Here is a 19,702-nt window from a genome sequence, read left to right as displayed (position 1 = left end):
CCACTACGCCAACTCTGACATTTTGGAATGAGATGTTCGACGAGCAGGTGTCCACATACTTTTGGTCATAAGTATTGGTCAGTGTGTTATGATAATTGAAGACAGAATTATTCAGAGACATCATACTATGTAAATTTACCAGTTACTTTACCCTATCCCGAGCAGCTCACCAACCATCCTACTTGTTGCTTAGTAAAACTGGACCTCTTTCCCCAACTATAGGTGCAAGACAGGAAAACATCTGTACTCCAGTGGCTATGTCGCTCTTGCCCTATAGGGCGAACTGGTTGATTGAGTTTATTTGGCCTCGGCCTCTATCTCTGAGCTCTATTGCCATTTGCCACGTATTCTCCCGAGTGCAGAGCATATGCAGAGTTCATATGCTATTCGGAACGAGAAAACGCGGAAATGTCAGACTTGCTAACTGGTTGTAGTTATCTACGTGCCGCGTACATGGTTAGCAAGTGGGTAAATGTCCGAGTTTCCTAGCTCCGACTAGCACTTGAAAGCGGCAATAGGTACAAGGGGCGGATTGCGTAGCAGAGCAACACGAGCCTGTCAGAACCGGAGGAGAACATACGGGCAAAATCTTAAGAGCATACAAGTTCAAGGGAGGGATTGTTTTAGTTTCCCCTGTGAAAACAAAACATTGAAACGTGGATATTGTTGATTAAGTAGGTAAGTGAAAGTAACGCTAATTAGGTTAGCTACTGTAGTTATATTTTCGACTGGTAGAGGTGGCGCAAGTATGTGCCAATGTCAGTGTCGTTATGGCTAGCTACAGAATTCTAGCTAACATTAGGGATTAGCTAGCTCGCAAACGTTTCGTTTTTGACGTTGAAGTTCTTAACGTAGCTAGTTCCTATATCAGGCTAATAAATAGTTAAATATACCCTGATGCCAAATGTTTACATTATTGCATATGTTAGTCGGTCACATGTTGAGCTCGTACTTCTTCGTGGCTTCATGCACTGTTTGACTGACTTGGGCTTTAGCAACACTGCCCAAATTCGTTGAACAATCAATCAACCAGATAACTACGTGAAATGACATTTGTATATGGTTGCATGATCATCGACTTGCTGTCCTGTCGACTACCTGTGGATCTTTCTCGTCGAGAAAACCGAAGATTAGGCGAACTAGTTTAATACTAACGTTACGTATGCATGAACATAAACTGTAGCTATTGGATTCAACATGCTGTTCACATATTAAACTCAACAAAAAAAGAAACGTCCCTTTTTCAGGACCCTGTCTTTAAAAGATAATTCGTAAAAAGCCAAATAACTTCACAGATCTTCATTGTAAGGGTTTAAACACTGTTTCCCATGCTTGTTCAATGAACCATAAACAATTAATGAACATGCACCTGTGGAACGGACTTTAAGACACTAACAGCTTATAGATGATAGGCAATTAAGGTCACAGTTATGAAAACGTAGTACACTTATGACTGAAAAACAAAGGAGTTAAATAAATAAATACAGTAGGGGGAGAGGTAGTTGTTTGGTTTGATATAGGGAAGATATCATATCAACAGAATATTATAATTAATACTGAAAAACCACTGGGTCTTGGGCTGAGACCTGTGGATATCATCTCAGTGAACCCTTTCCATTCCAGGGGGGCCACAGTCAGGCTAATATTCAGTGCAGGAATAAAACTCACAACCCTGGTCTATTAACCGATCTGCTCAAACCAACATCTCAAATCCTCACTTCTCAGTCGGTCTCATGCAGGCTCTTTATTCTCTATGAGAGGCAGTGTCAACTGGTAGTCTGAGTGTCAACATGTGAGGTTTGAGGCTGAGCACTACTCGTACTGGCTTTTTAGGGTCACTTGTATAAATCAGGGCTGGTTAGTGACTTGCCTCCAGACACCCATTATACAAGATCCAACTTCCCTTTTCCAAGAGGAGGGGTTGTTTCAGCAGCCAGGCTACTCATATATATGAGAGAGATATATCTCCTGCTGTGATAAGGAAGGGCAGAGCTGTTTAAAATTATTCAGGGAAGATCTGACTGGGGTGACTGTTTTCTGTAGCCCAGTAGGCTTTATTTATCTGATTTTTAAAATATTTTTTACACTGTTTACATTTGATAAAGAATGCAGTAATATCAGTTGGCACAATATAGAACAATATCCTAATGTATTTGCATCACAGCATGGCCAATCCATATGAAATCCTGGGTCTGATGCATGTCCATAATGCCAAAAAAGCCTGTCCACTTTAAAAACTTTCACCAGCCCATTTATATTCTGACAGAGGGATGGATGTTCGACATTTTGACTGTTCAGTACTCCCAGAGTACTCAACAACAACAAAAAATATGGTATTTTTTAGAACAGAAGGCCAGCACAGAAAAAAATGATGCATTTATCTATACAAAAAAATATAAATGCAAACATTTTGAGTTACAGTTCATACAGTGCCTTGCGAAAGTATTCAGCCCCCTTGAACTTCGCGACCTTTTGCCACATTTCAGGCTTCAAACATAAAGATATAAAATTGTATTTTTTTGTGAAGAATCAACAACAAGTGGGACACAATCATGAAGTGGAACGACATTTATTGGATATTTCAAACTTTTTTAACAAATCAAAAACTGAAAAATTGGGCGTGCAAAATTATTCAGCCCCCTTAAGTTAATACTTTGTAGCGCCACCTTTTGCTGCGATTACAGCTGTAAGTCGCTTGGGGTATGTCTCTATCAGTTTTGCACATCGAGAGACTGACATTTTTTCCCATTCCTCCTTGCAAAACAGCTCGAGCTCAGTGAGGTTGGATGGAGAGCATTTGTGAACAGCAGTTTTCAGTTCTTTCCACAGATTCTCGATTGGATTCAGGTCTGGACTTTGACTTGGCCATTCTAACACCTGGATATGTTTATTATTGAACCATTCCATTGTAGATTTTGCTTTATGTTTTGGATCATTGTCTTGTTGGAAGACAAATCTCCGTCCCAGTCTCAGGTCTTTTGCAGACTCCATCAGGTTTTCTTCCAGAATGGTCCTGTATTTGGCTCCATCCATCTTCCCATCAATTTTAACCATCTTCCCTGTCCCTGCTGAAGAAAAGCAGGCCCAAACCATGATGCTGCCACCACCATGTTTGACAGTGGGGATGGTGTGTTCAGCTGTGTTGCTTTTACGCCAAACATAACGTTTTGCATTGTTGCCAAAAAGTTCAATTTTGGTTTCATCTGACCAGAGCACCTTCTTCCACATGTTTGGTGTGTCTCCCAGGTGGCTTGTGGCAAACTTTAAACAACACTTTTTATGGATATCTATAAGAAATGGCTTTCTTCTTGCCACTCTTCCATAAAGGCCAGATTTGTGCAATATACAAATGATTGTTGTCCTATGGACAGAGTCTCCCACCTCAGCTGTAGATCTCTGCAGTTCATCCAGAGTGATCATTGGCCTCTTGGCTGCATCTCTGATCAGTCTTCTTCTTGTATAAGCTGAAAGTTTAGAGGGACGGCCAGGTCTTGGTAGATTTGCAGTGGTCTGATACTCCTTCCATTTCAATATTATCGCTTGCACAGTGCTCCTTGGGATGTTTAAAGCTTGGGAAATCTTTTTGTATCCAAATCCGGCTTTAAACTTCTTCACAACAGTATCTCGGACCTGCCTGGTGTGTTCCTTGTTCTTCATGATGCTCTCTGCGCTTTTAACGGACCTCTGAGACTATCACAGTGCAGGTGCATTTATACGGAGACTTGATTACACACAGGTGGATTGTATTTATCATCATTAGTCATTTAGGTCAACATTGGATCATTCAGAGATCCTCACTGAACTTCTGGAGAGAGTTTGCTGCACTGAAAGTAAAGGGGCTGAATAATTTTGCACGCCCAATTTTTCAGTTTTTGATTTGTTAAAAAAGTTTGAAATATCCAATAAATGTCGTTCCACTTCATGATTGTGTCCCACTTGTTGTTGATTCTTCACAAAAAAATACAGTTTTATATCTTTATGTTTGAAGCCTGAAATGTGGCAAAAGGTCGCAAAGTTCAAGGGGGCCGAATACTTTCGCAAGGCACTGTATAAGGGAATCAGTCAATTTTAAATAAATTCCCTAATCTATGGATTTCACATGACTGGGCAGTGGCGCAGACATGGGTGCGGCTTGGGAGGGCATAGGCCCACCCACTTGGGAGCCAGGCCCAGCCAATCAGAATTAGTTTGCCCCAACAAAAGGGCTTTATTACGGACAGAAACACTTCAGTTTCATCAGCTGGTGAAGAAGCCGGATGTGGAGGTCCTGGGTTGGCATGGTTACAAGTGGTCTGCGGTTGTGAGGCCGGTTGGACGCACCGCCAAATTCTCTAAAATGACGGAGGCGGCTTATGGTAGAGAAATGAACATTAAGTTCTCTGGCAACAGCTCTGGTGGACATTCCTGCAGTCCAGCATGCCAATTGCATGCTCCCTCAAACATGAGACCTCTTTGGCATCGTGTTGTGTGACAAAAATGCACATTTTAGTGGCCTTTTATTGCCCCCAACACAAGGTGCACCTATAATGATCATGCTGTTTAATTAGCATATTAATATGCCACACCTGTCAAATGGATGGATTATCTTGGCAAAGAAGAAATGCTTACTAACAGGGATGTAAACAAATTTGTTTACAATCTGAGAGAAATAAGCTTTTTGTGCGTATGGAACATTTCTGGGATCCTTTATTTCAGCTCATGACCAACACTTTACATGTTGCGTTTTTATATTTTTGTTCAGTATATATGCCAACAGTGTGCAACAATGCCTAAGTTATCATAACCATTACAGATAATGAATCCTAATTGCTAAATTGCCTATTATATAGTAAATAAAAAGTGCAATTTTAAGATGAATGAAACAGTAATATCAACTGGTTATATTAGTGCGTTTGGAAAGTATTCAGACCCCTTTACTTTTTCCACCTTTTTGTTACGTTACAGCCTTACTTTGAAATTGATTAACAAATATTTTTTTTACCTCAATCTACACACAACTCCCATAATTACACAGCAAAAACTGGTTTTAGAAAATATTTGCAAATGTATAAAAAAATAAATTTAAAAAACTGACAGCCTCAAGTCTTCTTGGGTATGACGCTACAAACTTGGCACACCTGTATTTGGGGAGTTTCATTCTTCTCTGCAGATACTCTCAGGTTGGATGGGGAGTGTCGCTACACAGCTATTGTCATGTCTCTCCAGAGATGTTCAATCGGGTTCAAGTTCAGGCTCTGGCGGGGCCACTCAAGGACTTTCAGAGACTTGTCCCAAAGCCACTCCTGTGTTGTCTTGGCTGTGTGCTTAGGGTCCTTGTGAACCTTCAATCCAGTCTGAGTTTCTGAGCGCTCTGGAGCAGGTTTTCATCAAGGATCTCTGTACTTTGCTCTGTTCATCTTTCCCTTGATCCTGACTAGTCTCCCAGTCCCTGCTGCTGAAAAACATCCCCACAGCATGATGCTGCCACCACCATGCTTCACCATAAGGATGGATAAGGATTGGTGATGAGAGGTGCCTGGTTTCCTCCAGATGTGACACTTGGCATTCAGGCCAGAGTTCAATCTTGGTTTCAACAGACCAGAGAATCTTGTTTCTCATGAGAGTAATTTAGGTGCCTTTTGGCAAACTCCAAGCGGGTTGTCATGTGCCTTTTACTGAGCAGTGACTTCCATCTGGACACTCTACCATAAAGGCCTGATTGGTGGAGTGCTGCAGAGATGGTTGTCCTTCTGGAAGGTTCTCGCATTTACACAGAGGAGCTCTTTGAGAGTGACCATTGGGTTTTTGGTCACCTTCCTGATCAAGGCCCTTCTCTCCTGATTGCTTAGTTTGGCCTTGTGGCCAGCTTTAGGAAGAGTCTTGGTGGTTAGAAACTTCTTCCATTTAAGAAAGATGGAGGCTACTGTATTCTTCGGGACCTTCAATGATGCATAAACATTTTTTGGTACCCTTCCCCGCATCTGCGCCTCGACACAATCCTGTCTCGGAGCTGTATGGACAATTCCTTCGACCTCATTGCTTGGTTTTTGCTCTGACATGCACTGTCAACTCTGGGACCTTTATATAGACAGGTGTGTGCCTTTTTTCTAAATCATGTCCAATTAATTTAATTTACCACTGGTGGACTTCAGTCAAGTTGTAGAAACGGCTCAAGTATGATCAATGGAAACAGGATGCACCTGAGGTCAATTTTGAGGCTCATAGCAAAGGGTCTGAATACTTATGTAAAATAAGGTATTTGTTTTTTATCTATATTATAATGAATTTGCAATTTCTAAAATCCTGTTTTTGTGTGTGTGTAATGGCTCTTGCTTGTAGAAGTCTATGGCTGTGCAATGGCATAGCCTTGTCTTGTTCATTCTTGGCGCACCCATCCTGTTAGCAGGATCATTGCAGAGCGCCAAATTCAAATTAAATTACTAAAAATATTTAATTTTCATGAAATCACAAGTGCAATATGGCAAAACACAGCTGTGTTAATCCATCTGGTGTGTCAGATTTCAAAAAAGCTTTACAGCAAAAGCTATCCAAGAGTTTATGTTAAGACATCTCTTTCAGCAGACAAAACATTACAAACAGCTAGCAGCAAAGTAGATTGGTCACGAAAGTCAGAAAAGCAATAAAATGAATTCCTTACCTTTTGATGATTTTTGGATGTTTGCACTCACGAGACTCCCAGTTACACAATAAATGTTCCTTTTGTTCCATAAAGATTATTTTTATATCCAAAATACCTCCATTTGGTTGGCGTGTTTTGTTCAGAAATCCATAGGCTCGAGCGGTCACGACGGAGCAGACAAATTCCAAATAGTATCCGTAAAGTTCGTAGAAACATGTCAAACGTTTTTTATAATCAATCCTCAGGTTGTTTTTACAATATATAATCAATAATATTTCAACCAGACTGTAGCTTTTTCAATAGGAGAGAGAGAAAATGTCTGCTGCAAGCTGTTGCGCATGCAAAACTCTGGGGGGACACAGCCATCCACTGATGCGATGTGATCCTTCTCGCTCATTTTTCAGAATAAAAGCCTGAAACTATGTCAAAAGACTGTTCACACCATGTGGAAGCCATAGAGAAAGGAATCTGGTTGATATCCCTTTAAATGGAGGGAAGGCATGCAATGGAACAGAGGTTTCAGGAAAAACAGCACTTCCTGGTTGGATTTTCCTCAGGTTTTCGCCTGCAATATCAGTTCTGTTATGCTCACAGACAATATTTTGACAGTTTTGGAAACGTTAGAGTGTTATCTATCCTAATCTGACAATTATATGCATATTCTAGATTCTGGGCCTGAGAAATAGGCAGTTTTAATTTGGGTACGTTTTTCATCCAAACATCAAATACTGCCCCCTACACTCAACAGGTTAAATTAGCTGACAAGATGCTCTTATTTCCCTGAGCCCTTATCACAGTCAAGACACCTAGTTTATAGTTTATATGATTATTTGTGTGTGTTTATATGCGTGTGTGTGTTGTGTGTGTGTGTTTATATATATGGGAAGTGATGCGCATCTCAGGTCTAGAACAGTTATTCTCAGTGATCTCTTGATACGGGGCTCAAAAAATATATGTATTTAGATACACAGATGTTTGATTTAGTTTATTCTGCCTGTTCTTTGGAATTTTCTAATGGATGAACAATTCCACATTGAAAACTGCATGGGGATGAATTACGACCACGACATCTGTTTGGTGAGTTTATTTTTATTTTACCTTTATTTAACTAGGCAAGTCAGTTAAGAACAAATTATTATTTTCAATGACGGCCTAGGTGGGTTAACTGCCTGTTCAGGTGCAGAACGACAGATGTGTGTGTACCTTGTCAGCTCGGGGGTTTGAACTTGCAACCTTTCGGTTACTAGTCCAATGCTCTAACCACTAGGCTACCCTGCCGCCTAGGCTTTATGGCTCTGATAAATACGCTGGTTGTCTTTATCAAACTGTTTTGCGTATTTTTAGTGTGGAATCTGTCTGTTTAGGGGGTTATGTCTGGGCTAACCAATTCCAATGTCTCATGTCCACCAGATCAGTCTAACTCTTTGCGTTATTGTGTAAGTCATTCCACAACGCTACATTGGGGATGCCGCACTGGGCTGCGGTGTGTCCTGTGAACCGCATGCCTTCAATATTTTCAACTCGTGCGTTGCTTTACTGTACGGTGGTGCAAATGGAAGTACACACACAGACTTTAACTGGCTAGCTTTTAGCTAATTGAAAGCAAAGCACATGTATAGAAAATGTGGGTTCGTCAGTTGCCACAAAGTTATAAACCCCACCTACTTTTAAAATGTATCTAATTAAAATCTGAATGTAAACCTTAACCACACTGCTAACCTTATGCCTAACCTTAAAATAAGACCAAAATGCATATTTTTGTTTTCATGAATCTTTACAATATAGCCAATTTTGGCGTTGTCTGTGGTAACTAGTGATAACTGCAAAGTAGCCCAAGTGGAAAATGTATTTCAGCTTGTTGTTGGAACACCTAATTCCCTACTTCAGTCAACCATTCCATTTGGAATTTGTGTTAAAACGTGTCATTTGGCAAGGAATGTAGCTGGTTTATCCCATCAGTAGTATATGTAATTATAGGCATTTCTGTATGACTAATGGGAGTTTGTGTGCATGTATTGAGGGAACGCAAGGGAATTTAGGGCGAACTGTTTGATGTTTGACTTGGTTTCTGCTTAGTTGTGCCCTGCGAATGCACGTGTACAAATGGAACACTAGAGTCAATAATAATAGTTTTGACATCCATTTGAGTACTCGATTACCAATGGCCATCCCTACAAGGGAGGGGACAATTCAATGCCAAACAATGAGCTAAAGACTAAACATCCTTCTGGAAATACCAGGGTTGTGTTCAATAGGGCACACTGTGAAAATCTAGGTTGTTATTGTTGGACAAGTGCAGATGGTAAGACGCCTACCTCCCTGTTTAATCATTCAGATACTAGCCTACCTCCCAGTTTTTATTCACTTTGAAAACGTTTTCATTCACTTTGAAAACGTTTTCTTCTTATTGAACATGACCCGGGTCATCTACCTATCAGTCGCTGCTGTGATATGAAAGAATACAGTAGGAGAGCCTCTCCACACAGTCAATCTGAAGGAAGTAGTCTAATACGTCAGAATGTGTGGAACTACTGCTGACTGGATCAGACTCTCCCTGTCTGCAGCAACAGCCAAGAATGTTTCAGGCACTATGACACTGCTGAGTATTGAGATTGGGCCTCAGCCTGCACCAGTCTACCAGAATCCACGGTATATCATCCAGGAGAGATTAAAAATGACATGAAGGCCTTGCGTATACAATGACAGAATTTACACCACATCACTTTATGTAGCCTGGAATTCAGCATCCAAGAGATGTCTTACTCAAAACCCATATTTACATAGTTTGAAGTGACTATGTACATTTTGCTATGCTAAAATGTCCTTGTTAGCGGATAGTGTTTTTTTATTTTATTTTGTATATTAAGTAACAACAACAATGTGCAGCGGTTATGCTGCCCTGTGTTCGTTCGGTTGTCATTTCTATTTCTTCAGAGATCCTTCGGTGGAAGCGTTGCCATTAGACGTGCAGGGGGGAAACCAGGGGAGGATGAACTATAATGGTCATTTCGTAGCATTTTAGAACTGGTCATTTTTGACCACACTCTTGTGGTTTAGGATGATCCTTCATTTGGATTTGGCTAATTGTGTAATATAGATATGGTTAAGTAATGTAAAATATGGTTATCTTGTCTCTCACTTAAGTCTTAGTCAGACTTAGCCCAAGGTACCAATAAACTAATGAAAATACATAGCCGTAGCCTGATTTGTATACTGTATGTTCTCTTCCTGGTCACAGGTGCGTGGTGTTGGCGAGCAAGTGGACCACCAATGACTGCGCCTTCAGAACTGTAGAGGCAGTAACTGTCACTGCATCTGCAGGACTTGTCTGAGAGACTTGGCTGACCCTACGGAGTGTTGCAGTGTGCCTGCCCAGGGAGGGCGTCACCATGAGACAGCTGAAGGGGAAGCCCAAGAAGGAGACATCCAGGGACAAGAAGGAGCGTAAGGCGGCCATGCAGGAGGCCCGGTCGCAGGTGGCCACAGTGGTTCTACCCACGCTGGCTGTGGTGGTGCTGCTCATCGTAGTCTTTGTTTACGTAGCCACCATGCCCAGGGCCTTAGAGTAGTGCCAGGTTCCACATACCTCCCCTTGGCCCTAACCCCTTGATGTTAGCATGTCTGTCGGGTCTTAATAGGTATAAGCAGTGTCAGCGTTCTCCAACCCTGTTCCTGGAGAGCTACCTTGCTGTAGGTCTTCACTCCAACCCTAGTTGTAACTAACCTGATTCAGCCTATCAACTAGCTAATTATTAGAATCAGGTGTGCTAGATTAGGGTTGGCGCGAAAAACTACCGGAAGGTATCTCTCCAAGAACAGCGTTGGTGTGAACCTACAGGACGGTAGCTCTCCAGGAACAGCGTCGGAGAGCCCTGAGCAGTGTAGTACTACAGCGTCCACCATATTGCTCCTATCTAATAGATCTCGGCCAAGGGGAAGGGTAGGGGTTGAATCGGGTCCTGCTCTAGGATGGCCGGGCCCCACTGGGGATGTATGCCTCAGCCCTGCCTCCATGGACTGGGTCCCAATTTACCCAGATACTTGCTGCACCCAAAGGATGCCCCCCCCCCCCCCCCCCCCCCCAGCTTAATGTACTCATCCCTCATATAGCTGTTTTTTTTACATTTTATTTTATTTAACCTTTATTTAACTAGGCAAGTTTTCTGGTCACTCATTTAATCCTCTCACCCACACTTCACTATCTCCTTGTGTCCTCGGAGACCTGCCATTTGTCTTAATTGAAGCTTCCTGCCAAGTGCCATTTTGCCATGAGAGAATTGAGCTGCAAAACAATCAAATTGAATGGAGAAGTATTACAGGAGTGGCTTCATAGGTGCCTTTTTGATGGGTGAAGATGTGTGGCAACTAAGGCAACCATGTTAGCTCAAGGGCAGAACTTTTATCCGCTACATCTCACTCTCATTCTGTAACGACAGTGGGATTCATGTTGGCTCTGGTGCTGTCTTAGTTTCAATTTCCTGTTTACCAAAGGACTTTCGGTACACACCTTGCCAAGTTTGATCTGGGGATGTTTTATTCAGGTGAAAGGTTGAAGAAGCATTTAATTAAAGTGTGACAAAATGAATCTACTGGCATTGTTTAGCAATGTGTTTTTCAAGATTAAGGTTACATGACAAAGAGCATTTGACAGTTTTTCAGGCCAGCAGTCCAAGCTATGTCTAGAATGTATACATCCAAAAATGTGCGATTACAAAAAAAAGAACATTTTCACATGCCAGCAATTGGTCCTGTCTGTTCGAATAGTTGAAAGCAACTCAGGATTTTGTCCTGATTGAATGTGGTGTTTTTGTACTAGACAGATTGTGAATATGTCACACAGGAGAACATAATATATTAATGTACAATCACAGCGCTACACACTTTGTACCTTTTTTAAGTTATTGACAACTTTGACTTTTAGGTCGCTCAATATGACATCTGTGCAGATGTGAAAATATGTGCCTTATAACATTTGACAATTCCTCTTTTTCAGTTAATAAAGAACTGAAAACTGTTTGTTGCTCTAGTCCCCTCAAACTCGATTCTGGACCTCGAAGCCAGTTTTTTTTCCATTGTTCCCCTCTATTCAGGGACAGGTTTAGACCTGGGACACCTGGTGGGTGTAATTACCTCCTAGGGTAAGAGTTGAATATCCCTGCTCTAGTCTATTTGGTGTAATTGTGTACCTTTGACCCATATGCAGTAATGCAGTCAGCCCGGTGGATCAGTAGTGTCACCTGGCATCCTCTAGGGACACTAAAGAGCACAGTGTCCCTACTGTCCCCTAGGCGTACTGTATGTCTGTGTTGGCCCCTGCCCCTGTTGCCCAAAGTCTGACTTGCTTTGGATGAGGAATGGTTTTGAGAAACCCAAAGGTGTGCTCTGTCCCTGGTCATCGCTCATTGTCTCCGTGGTGCTACTATGCAGAGCAGGATACATCCTTCAGTGAGGCACAGGAGATTGTATGTTTGAGATGTCTGAAGCTATCCTTAACATGTTGGGATTGAATTTGATAGTAGCTGTTACTAAACATGGAATAAGGAATAGACCTAGCCTATTTTATACATAAGGAGTTATATTGTGTGAGGACTGAACTTTGAGTTTTCATACAGCTGTAATTAACTGCATAGGGCTCATGTAAAACCAGCCTCTGGAAAAGCCTTTGAAAACATGGCCCATTCCTCGTCATTAAAGACAGATTATGACAGGAGGCAAATTTAGCCTATCAGTTGGATTTTGCTCTGTCCTGTAATATATAATCTGAGTGTGCAGGCAAGGATGAACAAGGGAAAGAACATGGTCTAAGATTGATTGCTCCTTAGAACTTCAGATGGAGCACTTAAAGGACAAATTCTGTAATATACTGAGACGGTGGGGAATCCTCTTGTGTACCAGATTGACGTTTTTTAATGAGCAGCTATCCATAAATGTCAGAGCAGAGAAAATGCTTAACCTTATCAGTCTTGAGACCCCAACAAAAATAGTCTTCATTTATGACTTTCATTTATCTGCATGTCCAGCCCTTATTTAGCCTCAGTGTTTTACCATTTTATTTTCAGGACAACTAGGGCTACAAGTAAAACAATTTGACATAAAGTTGCATTCATTAGTTTTATTGACTAATGTAAAAATATAAAAATATATATTTTAATGCAAAAACCTGAATATGAATGCTGTACGTACATAAATTGTTTGGTCAGTGGGAAATGAATATCCAACTAGTCAGTGACAACTGTGCAGTTTGGAGTTTGTTACAGCAACTAGAGAGCATGAAACATGATACGTGCATGGTTGTGAGAGTCAGCTTTTTATAGATTGCTTTTACGTAACTCTACCCAGCCCCGGGCCCCGCCCTTGTCCCACAAACACCGCTCTAGCTCTGCCCCTGTTAATCACAAAGCTGAAGCAGGAGACATAGACAAATCCAATGGTACAAATTTTTATTTTACCTTTAACTAGGCAAGTCAGTTAAGAATTCTTATTTTCAATGACAGCCTAGTGGGTTGGGGCACTACTTTGTACCTTGTCAGCTCGGGGGTTTGAACTTGAAACCTTCCGGTTACTGGTCCAACGCTCTAACCACTAGGCTACCCTGCCGCCCCAAATCTAATGGTACAACCCAGAAGTCTGTAGCTCAAACACACAATGTTTAAAAAGGGTTAGAAGTCAAAATCGTGCCGGCGACGCGGTGGGACTCATTGGGACCCCTGTGAAATAGAGAAGGTTAAGCCGGGACACAAGCACCTCACACCATACCCCCCTCCCTTCTTCCAACACACAGCTGCAACATGAAGTTAGTCTACTTCCTTCTATCTATCCACTATACAGCAGAAATATCCAGCAGACCATTACCTTGGAGAAGCGCTGTAGTCTAACAAGATGTCTGTTTGAATGGATCCAGCCTCTTCCCTAGTCTCCCCTCTCTTCCTGGTGTCTCATTAAAAGTTGGAGGGAGACAGATGGTGCAGTGCAAGTCAAGTATGGCTGACTTCATATGTCAGCTTCTTTATCTCTGTGTGCTCTCTCACTATCCCCATACTTGCTGGGTTAGAGGTGTGGTTTGGGGTAAGAAGACCAGAGTTTGGGGTCAAGTGTTTGAGAAATGTTAACAATGACTTTATTAGATAAAAATGCATCACATCTAAAAACATTAGATTTTTTACTAAGACCATAGAATCATGTATACTGTTCATCTGAATAGTTTGAGATGTACAGTAAGACCTCTGATGTAAACACGTTGAGAATGGAGGTGGTTCAGAACATTGAAATGTTCAAATCATTATGGAAAATATTGAGTATGTCTTAAGTTGCACGAGAAAATACATTTATCTCCCTTGAACAGGATATTATCTTGAAACCATCTGCCATCCTCCCTTTCTCTTCATTTGAGACCAAGCACAGAGACACTGATGAATAGTCATTGACTGACAGTATTGGTTCAGTGAAGGTGGAGTGAAATGCAGGTGTGTCATAGTAGACTTGTTAGAAGGACAGAATGCCTTGTGAGGAGTTCAGATACACCAACTCTTGTCAGTGTTTGAGGAAACGACGTTTGAGGAGTCTCAGGCGCCAGGATTTGTCATTGTAACAAAATAAACAGTTGAGCTCTTAGGTTAAAGTTAGGGTTAGCTAAAATGCAAAATGAGAACTACTTTTGACGTTAATTTAACTTTTATGGCGGTACGCAAACATGTTAGAGGTGCATGCCGCCACCCACTGTACAGGGTAGTATACGCGATAAAAATAAAACATTAAGGGAAAGGTGAGAGATAAATCACATCGTTCCCAAATAATAAACAAATGACAAAGAAACAACTGATTGCTACAGGCTCTCTGGTGCCTGAGAAAGAATAACATATTCAGACAGTATTCCTTATGTTTCAGCCGTCAAATCCTGGATTCCCAAGACCCTTTCACCCGCAGATACAACGATGGCCAGTTTCTTATACTCGTTTGGCCAGTACAATTAATCACTTGCACAATAAAACGCCACGAAATCAACCTTGACGATCAGTATATCAGTTTCCCTCAGCAGTTGAAGTGGGACCATTCTAGTCAATGAGACGGCAGATACGCGTGTGAACATGCATATAACACTGATATAAAGTCGTTTTTTCAAAGTTGCCGAAATTCCAAGTGTGTCAACTCATATCTGCATTCGTAACAACCTACCATTAAGAAATTTAATTCGATCAAATAAACCATGAATTGAACATTGAGACTCGGAGTGTAAGAACGAGTGGGCTACGGTCGTGAAAAAGAAAGGAAACAAAATAAGTAATGTTGAGATGGAAACTAAGAAATCCCTAGATTCGTTTATAGTCGGAGTGAGGGGGTTGATGTCACCTGTATGGAACGCCGCTTGGGTCTTAAAGCACGTGGTCAAAACGCGATCCTTCTAATGCTACGTGTGTAAAGTAAACAGGTGTAGGCGCTAAATTAACGTATTAACGCGTTCAATTAACGCCTACACGAATCTAATAGCGTGCAAATGTGCTTGCAGGCTGTTCAATTTGTGCTAAATAAACGGCTGCAAGCGGTCCTGCACATGTCAAGTTAACGCCTAGAGCTGCTAAATATACACCTACACACGCTAATTGAACGAGTTCCTTAATATGCTAATTGTTTCCCTAGCTCCTTCTTTCAATCAGGTAACACAGTTTGAAGGAACGTCCTTTTCCACTGCAAGCCGAGTTTGAACAATTACAAGGTAACTTTGAAATTTGTTGTTACTGAATCGTAAAGTTTATCAGCTAGTTTACAGTGGAAGGATCTGTTTCTCATCACTGGCTATAAAATTCAGCTAACATTAATCTAGCACCAGGATCAGCAGTGTTTAGCATAAACTAAATCAGATATTTTGCTAGCTAATTTAGCTAACGTCGGTAGCCTCGAACCCCGGCCATATTATATCATACATTAGTTAGCCTCAAACTTTTCTCGGTCATACTGCTAGCTGCAGTGAACGGCACCATCATGTTTTATTAAAAACAATGCTGAAAAAAACATGTAAACTATAACAGCCACGGAAACACATTGGACTGTGTTAATGCTATCAAGGTAAATTAATTTACATACTAGCAAGATTGTTGCTGGCTTGCAGGGCCAGGCATACATAGATTAGACAACGGAGATGCTCAAAATCCTGGTAGTTCTCGATTTTTTTGGACTATTGTCTTTATTTTGCTTTATAATTGACTTAAGACAAGCTACCTAAATTGTGACTTATCGGCTAGTACTGAAGCAGGACATGTTTTTGAGTTACGTTTTTAGCCCAAAGCCTTGTATTTAAGCAAAACAACTTATTCAGACTGGCTTTCATTTAAACGCTAACGTTAGCCGCGCTAGCGATTAGCATGAAGACACAGAAAGCTCACAAAGCAAATTTGGCTAGTGACAACCTTATAAAACCATTGCTAACGTTACATGTCAGCTTTCGAACAGAGTAGACTAATGTGCACGTTCACTTTTTTAATATATTCCATCGAAGTTTATTAGAATAAAATAAATTCAGGCATATACCTAGTACTGCTTCAAAGGAATAGGGTTCCCATTCCTTCCGCTTTATTTTCACACAATTGTGTCTTGCAGAAGGGAACCATGAAGAGGAGCTTGGAGTGGGCAAGGGAGAGGCTGATAAAGCAGCAGAGGTGACCTGATTCATCAAGTATCAATTAATTTAGGTGATTCTTAACTGGTTGGCATGCACAACATAAGGAATGCAACATTAAGTCCAATCAAATATCCAATGTTATTAAAACATGTATCCCAATTTAAAGTCGAGCAACGTTTGTCAGTTGTGCTAATGTTATGAACTACAAACAATATATGGTTCTTGGAGTGAATGAATCAATTGAAAGTGACTACAATTCGACAGTTTAAAACTGTGCCAGTAAAGATGACAAAGTAATCTGCTCTTATGGTTCTGTTTACATTTTTTCCAGACACTTCAATCTGACACTCTTGTTAATGTTTGACGTCAGGCAAAACGTCTTCAGCCACCGTAGGACGGAGAGCCGCTGGTTGGCATTTGACTGCAGTGTCTGTCTGGGTGTACCAGGGAAGGACGTTAGAAGTTAGGTCCCCATGATATCAAAGCTTCTTACCGTCTCCACTGCAGCCCAGTCGATATCGATAAAAAAAATAAAACTGAAACAAAGGATTGTATGACATTATGTACAACTCCAGTTTGCCTATTGTCCCAACAAATGTCAATTATAAATTTTTACATACGTCAGAGTGCATTTTCTTTTATAGCTTTGCGTTCAACGCCATCCTTACCCACAAACTGGTTAGCAGGCTCTGGGTGTAAATCCTGTAATAAATGAGATTTTTTTACATTATAAGAATGTGTATCCCCAGAATGGACCTGACACTACCATGGTACACATGAGTACATGAAGGAGCTATGGGACCTGACAATGGTGATAGGACAAGTCTCAGCATAAGCAAAACAAAGTAGATGGTGATACTTGACCATTCTCCCATCTACTGTACATTGACATGGAGATGATCAGCAGCTGCAAGTTCCTGGGCACCCTGATATCCTTTTCTGCCCTCAGTTACTTCACTCAAAGTCCCACTTGTGCTTCTCCACTACCCTCAAACTTGCTGCACCATGACCTATGTACCAACTACAGTGTATTTTATTGCCATAACACATGTAAAGGAAATGTCCATATTTACTGTAAGATTTATTTATGGTAACATTGCACATATTGGAACATAGTCCCTTGACATACATGACTTAACTACTTTGCATAATGCTCAGTTTACCCACTAAAATCATAAATGTATTTAAATATTAACGCTGCATTATGTATTACTGTGTCCAATTTATTCTGATTGGTTGTAATGTTTTTGAAAACTTTTTTTTTTTGCTGATGGACAATCCTGTCGGAAACTTTCATAATATCAATTATTTTGGGACACATCAATTAACATTGGCTGCAGTATTCTGAACTTACTAGGTGGTCATGCAATGAATGTTCTGGATAATTCCCCTTAAATTAATTCTTTAAATCAAATTGTCTTTGTCACATGCACCAAATACAACAGGTGTAGTAGACCTTACAGTGAAATGCTTACTTACAAGCCCTTAACCAACAATGCAGTTACAAAAAAAGTAAATAATTAAAGAGCATCAGTAAAATAACAATAGCGAGGCTATATACAGGGGGAGTACCGGTACAGAGAATGTGTGGGGGTACTGGTTAGTCGAGTTAGTATATAGGTAGAGATAAAGTGACTGCATAGAGTAGCAGCAAATAGTCTGGGTAGCCATTTGATTATATGTTCAGTAGTCTTATGGCTTGGGGGTAGAATCTGTTTAGAAGCCTCTTGGACCTAGACTTGGTGCTCCGGTACCGCTTGCCGTGCGGTTGCAGAGAACTGTAGCTGTGGCTTCACTGGCAATCCCAGCCTGGGAATGCTGAAGCCCCCGACGTGAAAATGAACCACTCCATGGTTAAAGGGTGTGTTCCCCCCTGAAAAAAGGGAAGGTGGGGACATTAATGTCCTTAAGTAACACTTGTTGGAGACCACAATACTCTGAAGTGAAAGTAGTTTAGGATTTAATTTACTACATTCTTAGGGGGCCCATGGAAGAATAAGGCTACAAAATGCTGTCCCACAGTTGAGTGATTAGGTGATGTTTTACTGATGTGGGCCATGTTACTTCAATGATCTCAGTCCCTCCAGAAACATATGACTCTTCTCTCTCTATTGCTCATTGATTGGTACCAGGTGGGGAGCGCTCTGCTTTGAAGAGAGAAGCTATGCCTTTGGCCAAAAAAGGTTTGTCAGCGTAGATGAAAACCTCTGAAGAGGCTTGAGTGTCTATTCATGTAAGGCAGGAGACCTATACACTCCAGACCCTCTTTGAATCTATAAAGTAAAAAAAGTATATGAATTTGCCCTGAAGAATTTAACTAAACTTGAGATTCCTTAGATATATGGAAACTCACTACTCAAGAGCATCCCGTATCCTGCTTTCTAAGTAGAACTTTGTGGCTGACTCCACCAGGGCATCCCTCACCAATGTACGAATGTATCTCACTGGACCCAACATTACCACTTCCTGTGCCTCGTCAACAATTTCTGCTAACTGGATATTAGATTGTTTATTGAACTGTTTTGGGACAAATTAGCAAAACAATAAACTGATTATCACTACCCTTAAAGATTGACTGCCAACAAAAATAAACCAAATCCATTTGGAAAAGTTCTGGTTTTTTTTTCAAACTTAGTGCAAATTAACAGTAACATAACATCTATCACAATATAAAGTACTTACCTTCTCCAACTTCTCTCTGAAGTCATATTCCACAATTTCTTTCAGTTCTGGCGCAAGAGGTTTTAGGCCAGACACTTGCCTGGACAGCCTCTGAAAAAATGTGTCTCTACACCCCCATGTACCAGACAGACAGCAATCATGCGGCCCACCTGCTTGTATACGGCATCATAGAGTGCTGTCACACAGAAGACAAACAGTAAACAAAGGACACATTACATACAACAATTAAATGTCTTACTCAAGTCATATATATATTGCCATAAACAAATGTGTCTTTGTTGGTGTAAAAGTGTAACTCACCTTGAGAGTTGCAAGAAAGGCATTTTGTCAATCAGGCCCCTCAAATATTGCAGAGGAATGGATGGCACTCATTAGCAGCTGGAGAAATTCTCGAGGGACCACCCTCATCAGCTGCCCCTTTTCCATCAGCATCCATAAAAACCATGTCTATTTTTGCCTCCAGATTAAAGCGGGCTCTCTTAAAGCCTCTCATTGCACAATCAGAAACGTTGTCCCTCATGACGTTCATTTGGTTGGCATCTCATTAACTTCAGCAGTGTTTGGAGGTCAACACTGAAAGAGACATTCAGAATAACAAAGCTCAGATACTTCCCACAATTCATCTGTAAAAACAAGACATTTCATTATTTACAGGGATGACTTACTCATTGTCATCACCAACATCAACAGAAGAGTGTGGTGAAGGTGGACGATAAGCCTCAGGGAATGGTGGAGGGGAGGCCACAGGAAGTGGTATAGGTGGAGGGGGGCCACAAGAAGTGGTGCAG

General features: G+C 41.1%; 2 long non-coding RNA genes across 2 annotated transcripts; both read left to right on the top strand.

Annotated features, from left to right (window-relative positions):
- The first annotated feature begins 307 nt into the window (after nt 1-307).
- LOC118944662 lies at nt 308-11,635 on the top strand. Its single transcript, XR_005039959.1, has 2 exons — nt 308-678; nt 9,858-11,635. It is a non-coding gene; the product is annotated as an uncharacterized LOC118944662 (long non-coding RNA).
- Nucleotides 11,636-13,934: 2,299 nt separating this feature from the next.
- On the top strand, nt 13,935-17,427 carry LOC110507988. Its single transcript, XR_005039960.1, has 3 exons — nt 13,935-15,329; nt 16,211-16,269; nt 16,564-17,427. It is a non-coding gene; the product is annotated as an uncharacterized LOC110507988 (long non-coding RNA).
- Nucleotides 17,428-19,702: the final 2,275 nt, after the last annotated feature.

Source organism: Oncorhynchus mykiss, chromosome 27 (genome assembly GCF_013265735.2).
Source record: "Oncorhynchus mykiss isolate Arlee chromosome 27, USDA_OmykA_1.1, whole genome shotgun sequence".
Lineage (NCBI taxonomy): Eukaryota > Metazoa > Chordata > Actinopteri > Salmoniformes > Salmonidae > Oncorhynchus > Oncorhynchus mykiss.
This window is presented reverse-complemented; position numbering and strand designations above follow the sequence as displayed.